We start from the raw sequence: 17,811 nt of genomic DNA, 5'->3' as shown, positions 1-17,811 counted from the left end.
CCCAAGAGGGTTTTGAGAACCTCCAGAGGAAAACTGCTGACAACAAATGCCTGTTAATTAAAACCAAAAATTTATCAGCCTAAAAACAATAAAGTTGGTTAGGATGGAGTTTTTTGCCATGTTATTTGATACATGAAATTGTTACATAAATTTTGAGTGACAGTCTCAATAAGAACCAGCTGGTAGAAATTATTAAACATGTTGTAAATAGACTTCAGAGGCACTGAGGATCAGGCCTGTGGTTAGAGGAATCCAAACCCACCAGGGCTGGGGTAATAACTAAAAGGTGGCTTTACTGTGACACTCCAGTCCTTCATGTTCTTCCTCCTCTGCTCTTGGGCCTTAGATTACACATTCCTGCAGGGCTGACAAAGAAAATATTTGGGTCCACTTGTGCTGTGGCTGCGGCCAACATTCACAAAAAAAGAGGAGAAGAGAAGGGAAGGAAGAGCTAGGAGGAAGGTAAGTGTAAAGGGAGTGAAAAGAAGGATAAAAAGCTAAGGAAATTAGGATAAGTCAAGACTGAAGGGACCATCTGAAAACTGAGCTGACTTCTCCCAATGTCCTAGCCATACCTTCCTGTGTCTGAAAATGAGTGTCTGAAACACTGAAGGGTTGCTTGAAACCAGTGGATCATCACCTTGATGATCTTAAATTACCTTTATAGTTTTTACATTATTATTCTTGGTCTCTGAGAAACAGCTTTGCAATTTAAACAAGTGAATTGAATCAGGAAGTTATAAAGGAGAAAAGGTTTGAAATGTGTCCTAAACATTCTCCCAGCAAAGAAACACACATTCAGGGAGATTTAGGGCTTCATCTGACAAAGAAGTGCGTGGGCAGGAAGTGCTTGGTACTTCACAGCTTTACCACCTCAGTTATTAAATCTCATTGAGGAGATACACATCTCTGCTACCTGAAGGGCTGTCAGATGACAGGGTGTGAACACATCATGTGTACCTGCATGTCTAGACTAACAGAGCTGGCATGCTCACATTGCTATCACACTGCCATCAATGCAACACAAATACAGGAATTGTTTATCACTGCTCACAGAAACTTAAAAAAAAAGAAAAGTGCAAAGGGAAAAAAAAAAGGAAGGAAAAAAAAAGGGAGGGTTGGAAGTATGAACTTGGCTTTTGGCCAAGAAAGCAAAGGAAAACAAGACAGTCTTGGTTTGGCAACCAGGTACATTTAGGTAAATGCTGTCTGCCATTACCAGTGATCTCTCAAGGGAGCTCTGCTTAAGGCATGACAAATTATCTTTCTGGGAAGAAATCATCTGTGCCTCACTTCACATGGGACAGTGGGCATCAGCTGATTGAACCAAACATGGGAACAAAGCTGCCTTAGCAGTCTGCAGTTCTTGTACCAGGAAGGAAAAAAAGCTCCTGATCAGTTTCTAGTATCTCTATCTCAGTTTATCACTGAAAAATGAATTAACCCTTGCAACTTATGAAACAGGCTTTTAGTAATTCCAGTGCAATTATTTTTTGCCTTTGTAGTAGGTAAAGCCATACATTTTACCATTTTTTATGGGAAGGTGTTTCCTTGCAGTCATACATTTCTCCAAATTCCTGTGTTGGGGTTGGTCATAGAATCATAGAATATTTTAGGTTGGAAAAGACCTTTGATATGCTTGAGTCCAACTCTTAACCCAGCACTGCCAAATCCACCACTAAACCATGTCCCTAAAAGACACATATACACATCTTATATACACATCTTTCAAATACCTCTAGGGATGGTGACTCCACAACTTCCTGGGCAGCCTGTTCCAATGCTTGACAACCCATTCTGTGGAGAAATTTTTCCTAATATCCAATCTAAAATTGTTTCCAATCTAAAGAATTTTTCCAAGCTCGGCATTTGACCACAGCTTAGGAACAAAGAATGATTACAGCATGACATAAGGCCCAGGGGTGACCTTATCTCTCTCTACAACTACCTGAAAGCAGGTTGTAGCAGGGGGTGATCAGTCTCTTCTTCCAGGTGACAACCAACAGGATAAGAAGAAATGGCCTGAAGTTGCACCATGGAAGATGTAGAATTTTTTTTGTGATACAAATAAGTTTTGGCAAGATTTGCTTTTGAGGGAAGGCTTGAATGAGCCTGCCAGCTCTCTGCTTTTTTTGGTCCCTCCCTACAAATGCCAAACTCCCTGCTCAGTCATAGCTGTGTGTGTGACAGTGCCCCAAAATGCCTCATGAAAGCAGCTTGTGGGGAAGGTAGCGGAACCCAAGAAATCACCTGCAGCACTTTGACATCAGCTAATCCTCACAAGAGCTCAGCCTTGAGATACAGACCCATAGAGTGCCCTGGTCCACTCATCCTCACAGGTGGACTTGTCTTCCCTGCCCATGGGAAGGCTGATCCATGCAGATGAGCAGCAGTTCAAGACAAAGCGTGATAACAGATACTGACCCTCCAGATTGCACCACACACCTTTTTTTTTTTAAAAGGTGTGTAAAGAAAGTAAGTTTATTAAACATCTCTGGCAGGTTTGTTGGGGTTTTTTTTTTAACTATGATGATAGTGCAAGGAGGAAGTGTAGCTACCCTGGCACTCCCAGTGCTCTGCTGTGGTAGCCCATGGTCTTCCAAAATCCCTGTAAGCTTCTGGCCTGTTCTCTGTGCACCTCAGCTGACCCACTTTCATTTTTTGAGCTGCTAGAGTTAATTTGCAATCTGGACATTGGTTTTACTCTGCTCCTTTTCTCATATTGATTTAATGAATTGTTAATGATGTGGTTTATAGTCACCATGATTCGAGGCACAGACCTCTTCCAATCAGGAGAGCAGATGATTGCGGTGAAAGTGCATGGTTATGGCTGCACGAGACCATATTTTTCATCATATTTTAATGAAATTGATTCAGGCTTCCCTGTTGCTCAGAGAAGTGTTAAAAGATTGATTTTGTATCATTCAGCTCAAGAGAGGAATCAAATTTTTGCTGAAAAGTTCTGTTTTCTCTAAAAACGTTAATTGATATTTTGGCTAGGAAGGAGAGAAAAATTTCTTTAAAAGAAGCAATCTAGAAACAATCAAACCAGCAAACCCCAGCCAAAAAAATGACCTATCAAAGAGAATACACTTAACATCTGCCATGGAGTTACTTTGGTGGGAGGACACTGAAGAAGTAGTCTCACAGTCAGTCTCCCAGTAGTCTCAGAGCTCCTTTAAAGCTTTTCTAAGAAACAAAGTAAACTGGATGTACTCAATTGCACCTTACTCCCTGTATATGCTATGTTTCACTTATTATGGGCAAGGGATAAGAGTTCACCACAGAAGCTCAGTTGTTTTATGGTCCAGTGAAATTGCCTTGACTGCTTAAGATATAACCTCAGCACTTCCCTGAAATAGGAGTCAGAACTAATGAAAATGCTGGCAGCTGAACTTTAGCGTAACATACTCTTTAATGTGTTAACATCAAAAAAATGGGCAAAATGCTGCGTTTTTGGACTGTGTTCCCGCTGACTCATAGCAGTAATTCAGAGAGTAACCTCTTCCTTAGAGGCTGGAACAGCAGTGAATATACAGGCAATAGAGAGAGGAGAAAAAAAGATGATTATGTTACAAAGCAACCAGCCTTCTGTTTAAATGCCCCATTTAGATACTAACATTTATGGCACAAAAGGGAGGCAAACTGAGCAAGTGGAGTTGTTGTGGTCCTAGTGATATGTTGCTGTCTCCTTAGGACTTAAATCCACCTGGATCCACCTTCTGTGGCTGAAAGCATTGAGGAGGACTCATTTGGAGGTCTGGAGGGAAATAGAAGGAAAAAGATCATACAGGGTTTGGTTTGAATTGGGTTTTTCCAAGTTTGCCCGTTGCCATTTGCACAGAGTGGTCATGGCTTGCCAGGGCTGTGGGTTAATCAGTGAGGCACAGGAGGAGCAGCCTGCCTGTGCCATAACTTGCCCATTCCCACTCATCCATCACCACCTTGACTCGTCGTCAGCTGCTGCAGAGTAACAGGTGGCAGGGTCAGGCCCTGATGTTCTGCTGGCAGGGCAGGAGAGGACACCCAGCCTGGTAAAGCCCCCAAATCAGTGTGGGTTACTGCCCTGCCCCACAGCTGGAGGGGCTTCTGCTTGCATAAACTTCAGCAGGAGCTGCTGCTTGACTGGGACAAATGTGCGTTTTTAATGCCCTGTTCCCAAAAGCATTTACATAATAATCTTTAAAAGTTCTGATCATATGTGGGCAGGGAAATATGTTAAATATATAGGAGTTAGTCTTCTGAGTTCATCTTAAATGAACACCAATATCCTTTATTTATATTCTGTGTGATAGGAGCAGTAAATTTGCACTGATTCTGTTTTAAATCTGCATTGGAATATGGTTATTTTATTTCAGCTTTCTTTGCCAATACTGGAAAATCTAACATGGCTTTATTGTGTTACCGTGTGAGAAGCAAAAAATTGATTTAATACAGCAGCCTACTTGCAATCCCTGGCTTAAGAGAAATACTGAGGGTAAAATCTGTCTAGCATGTGGACTGCACTGATCACCAGAACTATGAGCTCAGAATGGGAAATACTATATAACATTATTAGAATCATTACAGGAAATGTGTGTGCATCATGCAATAGAAAAATCTGCTTCTTAGATCTATAATTTAAACTGTCTCCCCAAAAAGAGCAAAATAGCTTAAATCTTTCCTCAGCCACGCTGCTTAATTGCAGCTGGTGGCTCAGAGCACTGCTGTACCCAGTGGTCTGGGAGGAAGGGAAAGCTCTTTGGTGCCCAGCATAAGAGGCTTCACTGCAAATGGTTCACTCTGCAAATGGTTCGGTTCTGCTGCTTGTGGAAAGAAGCTGAACGGTTATTAAACAAAAATCTGATCCAGTGTGTGCCAGTTGCCCTTCTTCTCAGTAAAGGCTATTATATCTAATCTGAATAGTCTGACTTTAGTGCTGTGTCTGGCATCAAATTATAAAATATGGAATAGACCTGAAGAAAAGAAAGTAAAGAAATGAGAAGCGTAAGTGAAGAGGAGGAAAATGGATTGTACATTCAGACCTCTATAAATTCACATTGATTTCTCATGCTGCAGTTGTGGTGAGAGGTATTTGGAGGAAGGCAAAAAATAAGTTTTTATGAATTAAGAACAAAATGATGAAATGAAAATAGATATTATTTGATCTCTTAGTTACTAATTGTTACATTTCAGAGTACCTAGTTCTTCTATTATTACACAATACAAAAGAACTTTTGGCAAGAAAATCTAGTTATTGAATGATGTGCTATAGAACAAAAAATAAAAACAAGAAGCATCAGTGTTTGCTAAGACATAGAGGCCAAGGAAACTCAAGTTATAAATTCTTCACTGAGCAATTTTTTTATCAGTTCAACTTCTGTGGATGCTCTAGTAACAAATAAAATCTACATCAGATGGGTGCTGAGAGAACACGAATTAATTACTAATACCTTTCCATGTATTTGAATTTTATTCAAATCAAGAAGAAATCGAGAAATTTAGACAAGACACTGACGAAAGTAAAGAAATGTAGTATATAACCCAAATGACTATATTTGTTTTATTTAGAATATAATGGGAGGTCAGAGCTTCTTTACCTTTTCAGGCTGTTTATTTGTCTAGGATGAAATTCAAAAGTCTGAAACCGGGAGCAAATGATGAAGCTGTTTACCTGTTTTGGCAGACAAATTACTGGATTTCACCCAGATACACATTTATATTCTCTTCCTCTTCTGTGACCCTATACTTTTATTTTGAACAGACAAATGTTTGTATTTTTAGGCATAAATAATCTTCCGAGTGGTAAAACTCAGCTGAAGGTCACCGATGAGTGAAAATGAGGAAATGAACCTCACAGTGAGAAAGCCATTGGATGTCTTTGTGGTGGTGTTGTCACTTGGCAGTGGGGTGAGAAGTGGCCTTGGCAGTGCTGGGTTAATGTTGGACCCAATGATCTTAAATGTCTTTTCCATCTGAGTCTATGGTTCTGCAAGTAAAGAGCATAGCTGAGGCACCAGGCTGGACCACTGTCAGCAGCAGCCACTTTTGGATCAGTATTTTGTGTGGATATGGTTTTCACCAATACCTCAGAAGAAATCCAGCTCTGGGTTCTGGTAGATGTCTTTACCTGAAAAGACATCTCAAAATTTTCCTGTTAAACTGCAGCTGAACTATCAGAACAGTGAGATCAGTTCATTTGCTTTTATTTTTTGCTTGCGTCTTAACACTTAGCACAAGAGTGAGTTACAATGCAAATCTCCCTGTCTACCTGGAGCATGGTGGAAAGCTTCAGAGTAAATGCTCAGGGCCATGTGGCTGAGGACAGAAGGGGGAGAGAATTTTCAGAAAAAATGTTCAAAACAACACTTCTGTCTGAGGCTGCTTTGCACAAAGTCTGCCAGACAATGGCTGTTCATCATCTTCTCAGCCATGCAAACAGAGAGGGAAAGCACAATGAGGTGGAGTGTTCCAAACATCTGCAGCTGTGTAGAAGATGCATGAATATGAATGAGGAGACTCCTTTACCACTCTAGTCTTTGGGTAAAAAAGTTATTAATAATTCTACAAGTGAAGCAGGAAAATCAAGTGAAGGGAGGGTTAGTAACACTTTAAGCAAAATGAACTCTGCAATTATAACAATATGTAAAATACCATGCAGCTGTATCTGTAATTAGCAATAACCACCCTCAACACTCTGCCCACTGTGCAGTGTATTTCGGACCCTGTCCATTCCCCCAGCACCCCTAATGCTCTGTTAAGGACATGTGCTTGCAGTGATGGAACACATTTGAAGGCAACTTCAATTTATTTCCTCAGTTCATATGAAATGGGAATATTCTGAAAGAAAGTGACTGAAGGTGACATTTTGTTTAGCAGCCCACCAGAACATCATAAACCAGCTCCCCTTCCCTCTGGATAAGCCAGCATGGTCTTCCCAGGAGCTAATACAGTCCCTGCCTGGGATTGATATAACACTGACACCTCCTCCTTTGTTTAAGCAGCTAAAATGTTTCTGGCGATCTAAATTCTGTAGAAAAATGTGTGAAAATCACAAAGTATTTAATTAAGAATTGTGTGCCAGGTCTTCAAGGCTTTTAGAACTACAGCAACTTCAAATAGAAATTAAGGAGCAAACTGCATTATGAAATTTTTGAAGTCAAATGTAGCAAGGCTTAAGGACATTATTTGAGTGTGCTGAAAGGCACAGGGAGGACATTTATGCTGTTCCATAGTGACATGCTTTGGACTTCAGGTGACATTTGTTGGAAAGCTTCAACACGGTCTGTTCATACAGATAGAAGTCCAAAGCTCCAGAAAATACAATCTCCTTGAAGTTTTTGCTCACATTACAGAACCTGACTCTTCATCACCACTCTGTACTGAAACAGAAGGATGTGCAAACTCTGTCTTTTATTGATCTACAACATGTTTTATAGTTTTCATTCCTACGGTATTTGTATGCTTTGTGTGTGTTTTCAATTACGCAGAACTCTCTCTCACAATGCATTTGCAATGGATACTATTTTTAAATTGGGGGGAAAAAAAGTTTCAGGTTATTTACAAAAGAGGAAAGGTGATTTCTACCAGGTCACCTAGAGCTTTGAGATGACTTTCGTTAAAACAAGCATCCATGATACACAAGAAAGGCTTTGGCTCTTAAGAGCTGCTTCTGGTTAGAATGTAAATGAGACCTATTCATTATTTAAATAAGAACAAATATAGACTAAAACAAAGCAGGCAATTTAAAAGAGGATCCATCCCTACTCATTGCATTCTTGTTGGATGGGTTCTTTTGCCACACCTCAGTGTAGGGCCGTTTCAGAGGCTGTAAGGGTCTGTTTCCCATTAGTGACCTTTGGTTAAGTTCCTTTCTGAATCCCACCTCCTTTGCTGTTTAAGTCAGTCCTTCAATGCTTTTGCAGAAGGTTGTGTACAGAAGGTTGATGGACACAATTTTTTGGCTAATAATAATTTACAGAGATAGTGCTGAGGGCAGGCAGATACATCTTCAAGATATATCACAATCTTTAGTGAGAGCTTTTAAATTCAGTTAAAAAATTACTGGCTGGGGGGGATTATAATGGACAATTTAGGCAACCAGAAGGGTATTTAGTTCTATTTCTTATGTACCTGCAAACCATTAAAAAGAAGCAGTTTTGTCCAGGATATGTTACCTTTCATTTACCTTTAAAGTCTCCCAATAAGCATATATTAATTTAAATTCTAACAGCCTACATCAGGTTTTCAAATTGAATAGGGTGAGAAATTTTAAAAGGTCATAGGAATAAGGACAAAACTTATCTGGTTAGCTAAAAGGATTCCTTTGATGTTTTTATCTTCCCAGGTTTCACTGCAATTAAGAACTGGCAAAACGAACTTGCTAATAGAACCACTTAGTGTTGGAACCACAGCAGTGTTTAGCAGGCATAATCAGCTATCACTGCTTTGTACTAAGCATTTCATGACCATATAATGACCATCCAGGCAGCCAAGCACCAGCACTGCAGGTTCTGCAGTATGACCTTGGCTCAGCCAGCCTTCCCCCCTGCCAGCTTTGGTGCCCTGGACAATGCAACCTGACTTAGTACTTGCCTATTACCTATATAATTCATTAATTGTAAGCAAAGAGTGCTCTTGTGTTAACCCAAGCTCTTCAGGTAGCCATAGGGTCAGCAGGTACTCTTTGGTGGCTTTCAATTTGGCCAATTCAGATAACAACACTTGGGGGGGAGGGAGAATGTGGCAGCAGAGAATGAGAACAGGCAGCACAGTTACACCTCTTTTTGTATGATTAGGGCAACGCTTTGGTGATCCAGGACACGGAGTGTGATTGTGACTGAATGAATCCAGACAGTAAGAGATGTTTTTCCCTCACACACAGCAGACTGAAGAAGCCCCAAAAGCCACTGATTGTTCAAACTGGAGAGAGTTGTCCATGCATCAGCCTATGGAGCCTCCTTTATTCTGCAGGGCAACCACAGCCCTCTGAAAAGGATCCAAAACATTCAAGGCGACCCAAGTCTGAGTAAGAATATTTAGACTCACCAGTAAACTGAAGCTCAGGCAGACTCCAGAGCATGGCTCTCATGGGCTTTTCACAGGAAACACCACTGAACAGTAATCACAAGTCCCCTAACTTGATGTCACCATCACACTCTCCTGTACCTTAAGCCTTATGGAGTGAGTTTTGTTAGATTTAAGATTAGAAGAGGAATGAATATGCAAATTTCCTCCATTGAACTGAGCCAGCAGTTTCTTCAAAATAATCAGGGTATGTGAAATGTCTTGAAAAATTTCACATACTTTGGCAGAAATGCCATTCTTTGCCAAATGAAAGAGCAAAGCAAATTAATATACTGTGTCCTATGACAGGATTAAAGGTTAGTGATACACTAATGGGTTAGTGCACAATTATTTCTAGAAACTGGTCAGAAGGCAAAAAACGTAGTAGCAATTGTTTTATTTTATCAGATTGTTATTTCCAGTTTCATTTAAGAGAAAGATCATTCATGGTTTCTGTTTCATTGTAGAAGCTCTTCTGCAATGATCCTGTTTTTCTCGTAAGTTCTGGGAGGCTGGAAGGTTCTACAATGGCAGGATCCTAGGAATCCTGATAGCAGAGACTTGAGGTCCATCTGCAAAGTTCTTGGATCATGGATAATTTCACTGATTTCCATTAAGTATGAAACTGACAGCAAGTTGGCAGGTCCCAGGGTGGAGTTACAACCTTTGGTTCTTTTACATCTGAACTGACATAGCTCCTTGTTCCTAGGTTAACTTCATGTTTGAACATGGAAGAATCTTGCTTTAATACTTGAAACAAGACGGTTTTGAGCCACAGAATGTGTGTATGAAACCTGATTTCCTATAGTTTGGTGCCCTTTGTCCTCTTTAATACCCCAATGAGGCAAAAATCTGGTAAACTACTCTAGATGCCAGATTTCCATGGGTGCTGATCAGCCAGCCAGTTGCTAACAGTATTCATAGCAGCTGAGTTTAGCCTGCTTTTTCTTCCTTGCCAATTCTTACTATAGCTATGAGAATATGGTCATCTTTGAAAATTAATTTCCTGAAAATTGGCTATGGGGTTAAAAAAAATGACTGGTGCAGGAGGAACCACAGACAGATGACCAGACAGTATAATCAAAACCACGTAATTTTTTTAGGAAACCTGCTAAAATCGAGCAATTTGGATATTAACCAGAAAGCATAATGAATTGGACCTCAGCAGCTTTCTGGCTCCTGTGAACTATGTCAGATACTAAAATTGGTATTTGGGAGTCCTGCTTTCATGGGGAATTTTTTAGATGGATGACAGCCAGCACCACAACCCTGGGGCGTCTTCTCTAGAGATGAGTCCACACTGAGGGTCTGTGAGAGCGGAGCAGAGCATGGAAGATGCAAAGTGTGCACTGGGGCTTTGTGGCTTCTGAGTCCCCTGGCTGACCTCCAGGGCCGCGTGAATCATCACAGGCCCAGCATCAGAGGTGGGGCTGCTGTAAAATGCAATTTATTTCCTCTTCCTGTATGCCAAGTACTGCAATATATACAAACTCCTAAGTAAATCATTTCAGACGCACAGCTATAAATTTCAGTCACACACACTCTAACAGATTTTTTAAAACAGCAACAAAAAAAAAAATCACATATTGTTCTCATGCACTCTTTAGTTACTTTATAGGACTCCCTCTGTTCGTGACTGTTTCTGTTATTGTTGGAAGAATAAACCTTCTCAAAATAGATCATTGTAAGGATGAAATCTGTCCAGTGACCACTTAAGTAAAGTTTGCTGCCAGAACCAGTTTATTTCAGCTGCGATCACAAAGAGTCTTGTGTGCATTTATTTGCTTGTTCTTCAATACTGTCTGTAATATTGAGACTCTCTGCTAGTATCTTTAATGTTATCCAATGCTTTTCCAAAACGAAGTAGGTAAATACATAGGAAAAGGTCAGAGAGAGATCCCTGTTTTTTTCAACACAGACAGGACAGCCTTATATGCCATCAGCTGTCCAGCATACCTTGGTTACCTCAGTATGGGCCTATTATTGGCAACCATACGTATTTCCTTCTGCAAGAACGAACTCAGATTGCTTGTGTTACTTGTATAATGTGTGCTCTTTGATACGTGCTGCTCTGAAGTTGTGCTATGAAAAGAAGGATGGGCTTGTGTTTCAGCCTTATAACCCAAAGTTAGGATGTCTGGGTTTTTTGCCCTGACAGTATCATGGATTTCAGCAAACTTGCCTGCATATTTTGTGCCCTTTTCCCCCCTGCTTTTTCTCATCTTCTGTACAGCAATGCTCAGAAGGGAAAAATAGGAGAAAGTTAATTTGACTGTTATCAGACACAAACAATTAAGCAACTGTTTGCAGATGGACTACAGTCATTCCTGTGGAGGCCCAGAGGTGTCTCCTCCTTCCCTGGGTTGTATACCTGATGGACAACAAAATGCTGGTGGTCCCCAGTGCAGTAGAGGGATGGGGGACTAGATCACAAGCCAGACGGGAAGGTACATAGCTGTATCAGTGTTCTTTAGGAGAAAAGAAACCTTTAGATGTGTTTCAGACAAGCGCCTGGAGAGACAGAAGCACACTTCTGTCAGGGTCAGGGAGGAGCTTTAGTACCCCTGAGTTTCTAGGTGTGCTACTCCTGAGCAGGACAGGCAGAGGCAGCTGTCTGGGAGGAACAGGCAGGAGGAGTTGACCGGTGGTTATAGAGCATGGTCAAAGGTTAAGTGGGTGTCATTTTGCTAGAAATGCCATGTGATATGGAGTTTGAATATGTGAGTGATGGGCATGGATGGGACAGAACCTTGAAACAGCACCAGCTGGAGAGACAGGTCATGCTGGAGCTGTATCAGCACCCACTGTGATGTACAGCTCTGCTTGTGTGCTTGGGCTGGCCTGGACGTGTCTCAAATCATGAATACAGTGTCCTGATATCATGTGAGTTCCCATGTAGGCTTCAGGTAGAGGCAGAGACTTCTGGAGAGGAGGGGCTCCTGGTGGCCATTTCCCTCTGCAAAACCTGCATGGGGAGGCCGAGGGAGTCACAACTCCATGTATGCAAACACAGGGAACCTTGTGTACAAGAGCTTGGAGGAGTGGGAGGCACACAGGGCAGGCAGTAAAAGAATCAGTCTCCAGGAAGTCAGGTAGGTTAGACAGAGACAGAGATGTCTGAAACGCACTCCAGGCAGAAGGATCTGCAGTAAAATTTGAAAAGGCCTTATCTCAAGGCAGGCAGATCTGCCTGCAGGCTGGGACTCTCTTTTAGGCTCTGCCAAGCTCCTGGGGTGAAGTTCAAGCAGTGCTTCATTTTGCAAGGGCCTGTTGGCCCCTAGCCCATGGGAGCTCCCGAGCAAGGCTATGGGAGAATGCTGAAGGCTGTCTTCTGCCCCAGAGAGTGCATATATCCTGAATACAGAAGGTTCTTCTCCACCTCATCTATTGTCCCTTTATGATACAGGAACAGTAAGTGATACCAGCCTTTTTTTTTTTAATGTAACCCATGGTTATAAACTTTTATTTCAGTTTTATATTATTTTAGTTCTAGTTCATAATTGCAGATACTTCAAGGGAAGCCCATACTTGCAGAAGTAAAATGCAGTAACAAAATTTCATGTGCCTATAAAGAGAGTTTTAATACTGAAGTGCATCACAAGCCAGAGCTGCACAGATGCTTGTCAGAAAACCACCACAGCATTGGGTAGCCTTTTCTCTGATAGAAAAGCTATCAGAGATCAAAACTTTACCTCAGTTTCCTCTTAAATGTGATGTGACGTGGTTTTACATGCACACATGCAAATGTTACTTGCTTGATTCACACAGGAATGTTGGTTTATTTTGTAGAACTAATCTAGTCAGTTTATAGGGCATATGCAATGGAATATTTCATGTGACTTGCAAAAATAAGGCTCCATTGAAGACTTACAGAAGCCTTCCTTGATGTTGACCAGAATGCATTTCGTTTGCTAAGAACCCACTGCCATAACAGAACAGAAATTCAGGTGGAACAGGATGTAATTGCTGCAGGTACTTTAAAACCACCAGATTGCATTTCTGATGACTACCATGCAATTAGCAATGCAACAGATCTGCTTGCTGGAAGGGGAAAGGCAAACTTGTTTCTTATATCCCTCATGTGACATGGTAAGAACAAATCCTACTGGCTGTAGAGGAAAGACAAAGCAATCCATGTGCCTGAATAAAAATGTTCATCAGCCCACCGACATTTAAATCTTGTTTTTCTTGCTCTTCTTCCCTCCATTTTAAGATCTGGCTTTGTTTCTTTGCAGGAGGGTAAGTCCCATCAAGGAGCCTGTTGCGTGATACTGAAAATTTGCAAGAGTGTTGGAGATTAAATAAGCATATTGCCTAAGGCTGAGCTGCTAAGAACAACTCTGGTTTTTTACTTAGCTATTCTTAACAGAAGAACCAGGCAATTGCAAGGGAGAGTTTCAAGGCAAGTGTAAGTTTCAAGACCAAGAGGCATATTCACTACCCGGATTAGAGAGTTAATCTGCCTCTTTAAAATCAGTGGAGAGAGGTTCCCTCTTTATGGCCAGCCCCCTGAATCATTCCAAGGAGGCACATACAGCTGCCTGCCCCAAATGCTCAGTGTTGCAATCCTGTCACTCTCTGCAAAAGTGGTGGTGTATTTTGGTGCAAATCTGCTTATGCTGTCTGCTGCATCCCTGAGGACATGTACTGTTAAGTCCTGACAAGCAGGGACTTGGTTCTAGTGTTTTGGTTTTGGCTTGGCCAGATCTTAACAGAGGTGTAGAACAGGACTTTTCCAGGTGGGAAACTTTCTGTCTAAAAGTCTATGAAAGTAGTGCAATATTGTGGTTACTAGAATGCCTTCAAAATCCTGTTTCCTCCTTCCTGAGAGGGTACCCTTTCAAAAAGACAGTCATTCCATGTCACAGCCTCTGCTCTCACCATGCAGTAAAATTCAGCTCTTAAGTTCCCTCCTAAATTCTCATTTCCAATGGCTTTGCTTGCCCTCTGAATCTCCTACTCATCTCACAGCTCTCTGGCAATTGCAGGCTCAGAACTAAGTGGAGCATTACTGTAGCCATAGGAGATTCCTACAGCTCAAACTACATTTTACTCATCTGAACCACCATGGCTTCAGATCTCACTTATTGTCAGCACCTTTCAACTCTACAGTTTGCTCCCACTCTCTGGACACTAGCAGTCCAGACTTTTCCTTCAGCTTACATTAGGCTTACGTTGGGTCAAATATAATTAGGTATCTACTTAAACTGTCTAAATACAATTTGTGGCTTTCTTCCTCCACTATTGCCCAGGTAAATATCTCTCTCTACCCTCTACATTAGGACATGGGAGGTGGACTAGAAACAAAAGCATTCACTCATAGATGTTTCTGATTAACCACTAACCCTAATCATGGTCACATAAACCTCTGAAATGCTTGTATCAAATGCTTTACTAAAAGCCGATTGATTTGTCTTTACAATCTCCTCAAATTATTTGTAATTGTCAACAAATTAAGTACCTTTGCTCACGGAGGTATGTTATTTCCTCAGTCTGCTAGCACATCCCTAGTGTTCTGCCACTTATCTGAGTGATATCACTTACCAGAACTGTAGCAAGTCCATTATCTGATTCCCTTACTGACCCATACAGCAAATTATCTGGACTCCCACTATGCTGCAGTAAGCTCACATTTCACAAATATTTTCTTACTTGTTTTCATAAGTTACTGCATTACATCCTCATTGATTTTCAACCACCCCTCATTTCAAGTCCTTTTAAAATAGATTTCCACCATCTCAGAGTTATCAATCTCACTTCAGTGTTCCTGTATTAATAGGCTTTTCATATTCCTTTCCCTCCCCAGGCACATTTATGAAAGCTCTTCTTTCCTTAGCCTTCTGGTCATTGTTAATTTATTGTTGTGGATGCCCTTGGCTTGTTCTCTGAGGCTTAAATCCAGTCAGCTGATTATTTGCAGTCCATCTTCCCTCATTCAGTGTAAGGCTACCATGCACATTGTAAAACTAAAGAGCACGTGGCTACTGTGATGTTTAATTTTTAAGACTTAATTGTAATGCTTTCTGATGTTCACAGGCTTTTTTTCCTTCTCAGCAGCTAAATCACATTTTGAGATCTGCCAGTGCTGCTACTATGGGAGGAAAAAGGGCGGAGAAAATTCCATTTGTTAGATGCTGGGTTGCTTCCTCAGCTGGGGCAGTGGAGAGTTTCTCTCCTGTATACAGCCAGTCTCAAGCACTGCTGTCTGGGGATTAATCCATGATCTCTTGAAAACCCAAACTTAATTCTTCAAATTAGTTGTTTGTACCACACTGCAGGAATTTCAGTGACTCATAAATCCTATTATTTCAAAGTAAGGGAAGTACTTGAAAACAGCACATGGAGCTTGAATGTTCCAGCCTGTTTCACAGACCAAGATTTTCTGCTAATCAGGACATTACACATCTTTGCTTGGACATTCACCTGATGTTTCCTGTTCTAAATCAAGATACAGTGAGTGACATCTGTGAGTTTGCTGCCACCCTATATGTGTTTTTATATGCCAGACCACAATATTATTACTTACTGGAGAGCAGCCATATACCAAAAAAACAGTTGCAAAAAGGAGAAGTTAAAAAAATGAAAGAATTGTAGCTAATCGAAGGTATTATTTAGTCTCCTTTGTGCTTGCAACCAACTTTGATATCAAGCATACCAAAAGCAGTAAAGGACAAACAGAAGAAAAATAAATACAGAGCAAATATTGGGATAGATTGCTTCAGTCTAACAAATTGTTGCCTATTTTCTGCAGTTTAGTGAGCCCCCTAGAGTAAAACTACTCCCTTCTCTTCTATCCTACCCTTATCCCTCCTGCAGCCAAACACACGGCTTGCCTTTTGCGAGGTAAGTCATGTCACACTGCTCCCTGCCATCTTTTCAGATGCTCAGAAGCTCATTTGTGAAAACACCAAATCCTAGTATCTCTGTAATTTCCAAAAAATTTTTCTTTTAAGGGTGAGGAGATGATCTAAAAAACCACATTTGAATAAATGTTTTTATTTCTTGTAATCTGAATTAGGAATACCTCACTTAATCTTTCTGTTTCTTAATGGCAGGGTGATCTAACACTTAAAAATTCCCTTCTTCCTCTAGGTCTCCATAGGTTAGAAGGATGTTTGAGAACATGTAGCTAATATTCTCTGGGTATGTGCAGGAGAATATTCCAATTTTCTTATGGCCTTACAACTCTTTTTTTTTTTTTTTTTAAAGCAAAATACTTCAGTTTAAAACAGCACATGCGTACTTTTAAGCCTGCAAAGTTCCTAGCAGCAACAGCCTGCTGAGATACGTACACCTGCAAGTTTCTGCTACATCTACACTGAGCACACACACTGAGGAACCTGGATCTCCAAGAAGGCTGCAGAGTGTCTATTACTGCAGCCCTAAGCCTTACTTAGGGTCTATCACCGTGTCCTGCAGCCGTAGGGAGGAGGAGAGAAGATCCAGCAGGCAGGAATTGTGCAGCAAGATTGATTCATTTATTATTTTACAAACTCTTTTTATAGATTTTTTTTTTTCATAGTCTAATTGGACAAGGATCAGCCACCCCTTGGGGGTGATCGGCTAAAATCCTAAAACATCCATTGTCAAAATATTTTCCTACTATACTATAAGCAAGACCTTTCAAGGTTGCAGGTGTTTGGTTGTTTACAGAACTCGGCTACCTCTTCTGTGAGAGAGAAAAGTCTCTCATGGGCTTAGAAAATAGCAAGAAAATCCTTGCTAGCAGCATTTTTGTATCCACAAGTGTCTGCCCCCAGCCCACCATTCTAGATGTTGTTCAGTCATTCCCACTGTTTAGCAAGCCAGTATCTGATGGACCTGTGGTCGGATACATGACACTAGTGAAGTTTTACGTAGGACCACGAAAACTGAAATGTTTTCTGCAAGTGTTAAAGAAACCATTGATTTAGTTATGTGTATCCTGGAGCAAACTTTTGCTTTCCTCTTACAGATGAGGTTTGACAATTTTAGACTACTGAGGGGAGGGCCTGGTCAAGAGCAAATGTTCTCCTTCCCTGAGTCTAGGACATCCTCAGAAGATTCCTGACTCCTGCTTTAGAGCCTCTTGGCAACAAAACTGAAACCTTAACATCTTGACTTCAGGAGGGGTAATGTTAATATATGCACCCATCAAGTTTTGAGAACCAGACAACAAAATGCCTTCAGTTCACAGAAAGGCAGTTTTGCTACTGCTTGCAAAGTTGCACCTAGGAGGCATCAAAATAACAACCCACAAGCTCCTTCTGCAGGACGAACACTTTCAGGGCTGTCCTCTCCCAATGATGTGACATTCCTGCAGGTTTAGTGACCTCAGGCAAAACTACTAAAAACAGCTGAATTGTGGCAACTGGCACTGGCTCCCAGAGGACAGAAGGGTGTAGTGTGGCACAGACCACACAGGAGCCATCCCTCTCTCTCAACGCACAATCCTCCAGTGCTGCACAACCCCTCAAAAAGGCAGAAGACAAGGCTGTCCAAGAAGCAGTCTTGTACTGCATCTGTCTTTCTAGGGTTCCATTCACAGCAGGCTGTGAATACTTGACTGAAGCACTGTTTCTTTTGACCCAACCATGTCATATACAGTGTTTCCCCAGAATTTCACAGGACAGCAAATAGAAGGTAATGTTCCATTTGAGTTTCAACAGTTCATTGCTCAGATGTAAAAAGTCTGTTCCAAAACAAATTATAAAATATAATATCCACATATTTATACCTGTACATTTATTCCTGCAGGAAACTTGAGAGATGAAACAAAACTTAAAA

The sequence above is a fragment of the Coloeus monedula genome, assembly GCF_965178545.1.
Source record: "Coloeus monedula genome assembly, chromosome: 1".
NCBI classification, from domain to species: domain Eukaryota; kingdom Metazoa; phylum Chordata; class Aves; order Passeriformes; family Corvidae; genus Coloeus; species Coloeus monedula.
This window is presented reverse-complemented; position numbering follows the sequence as displayed.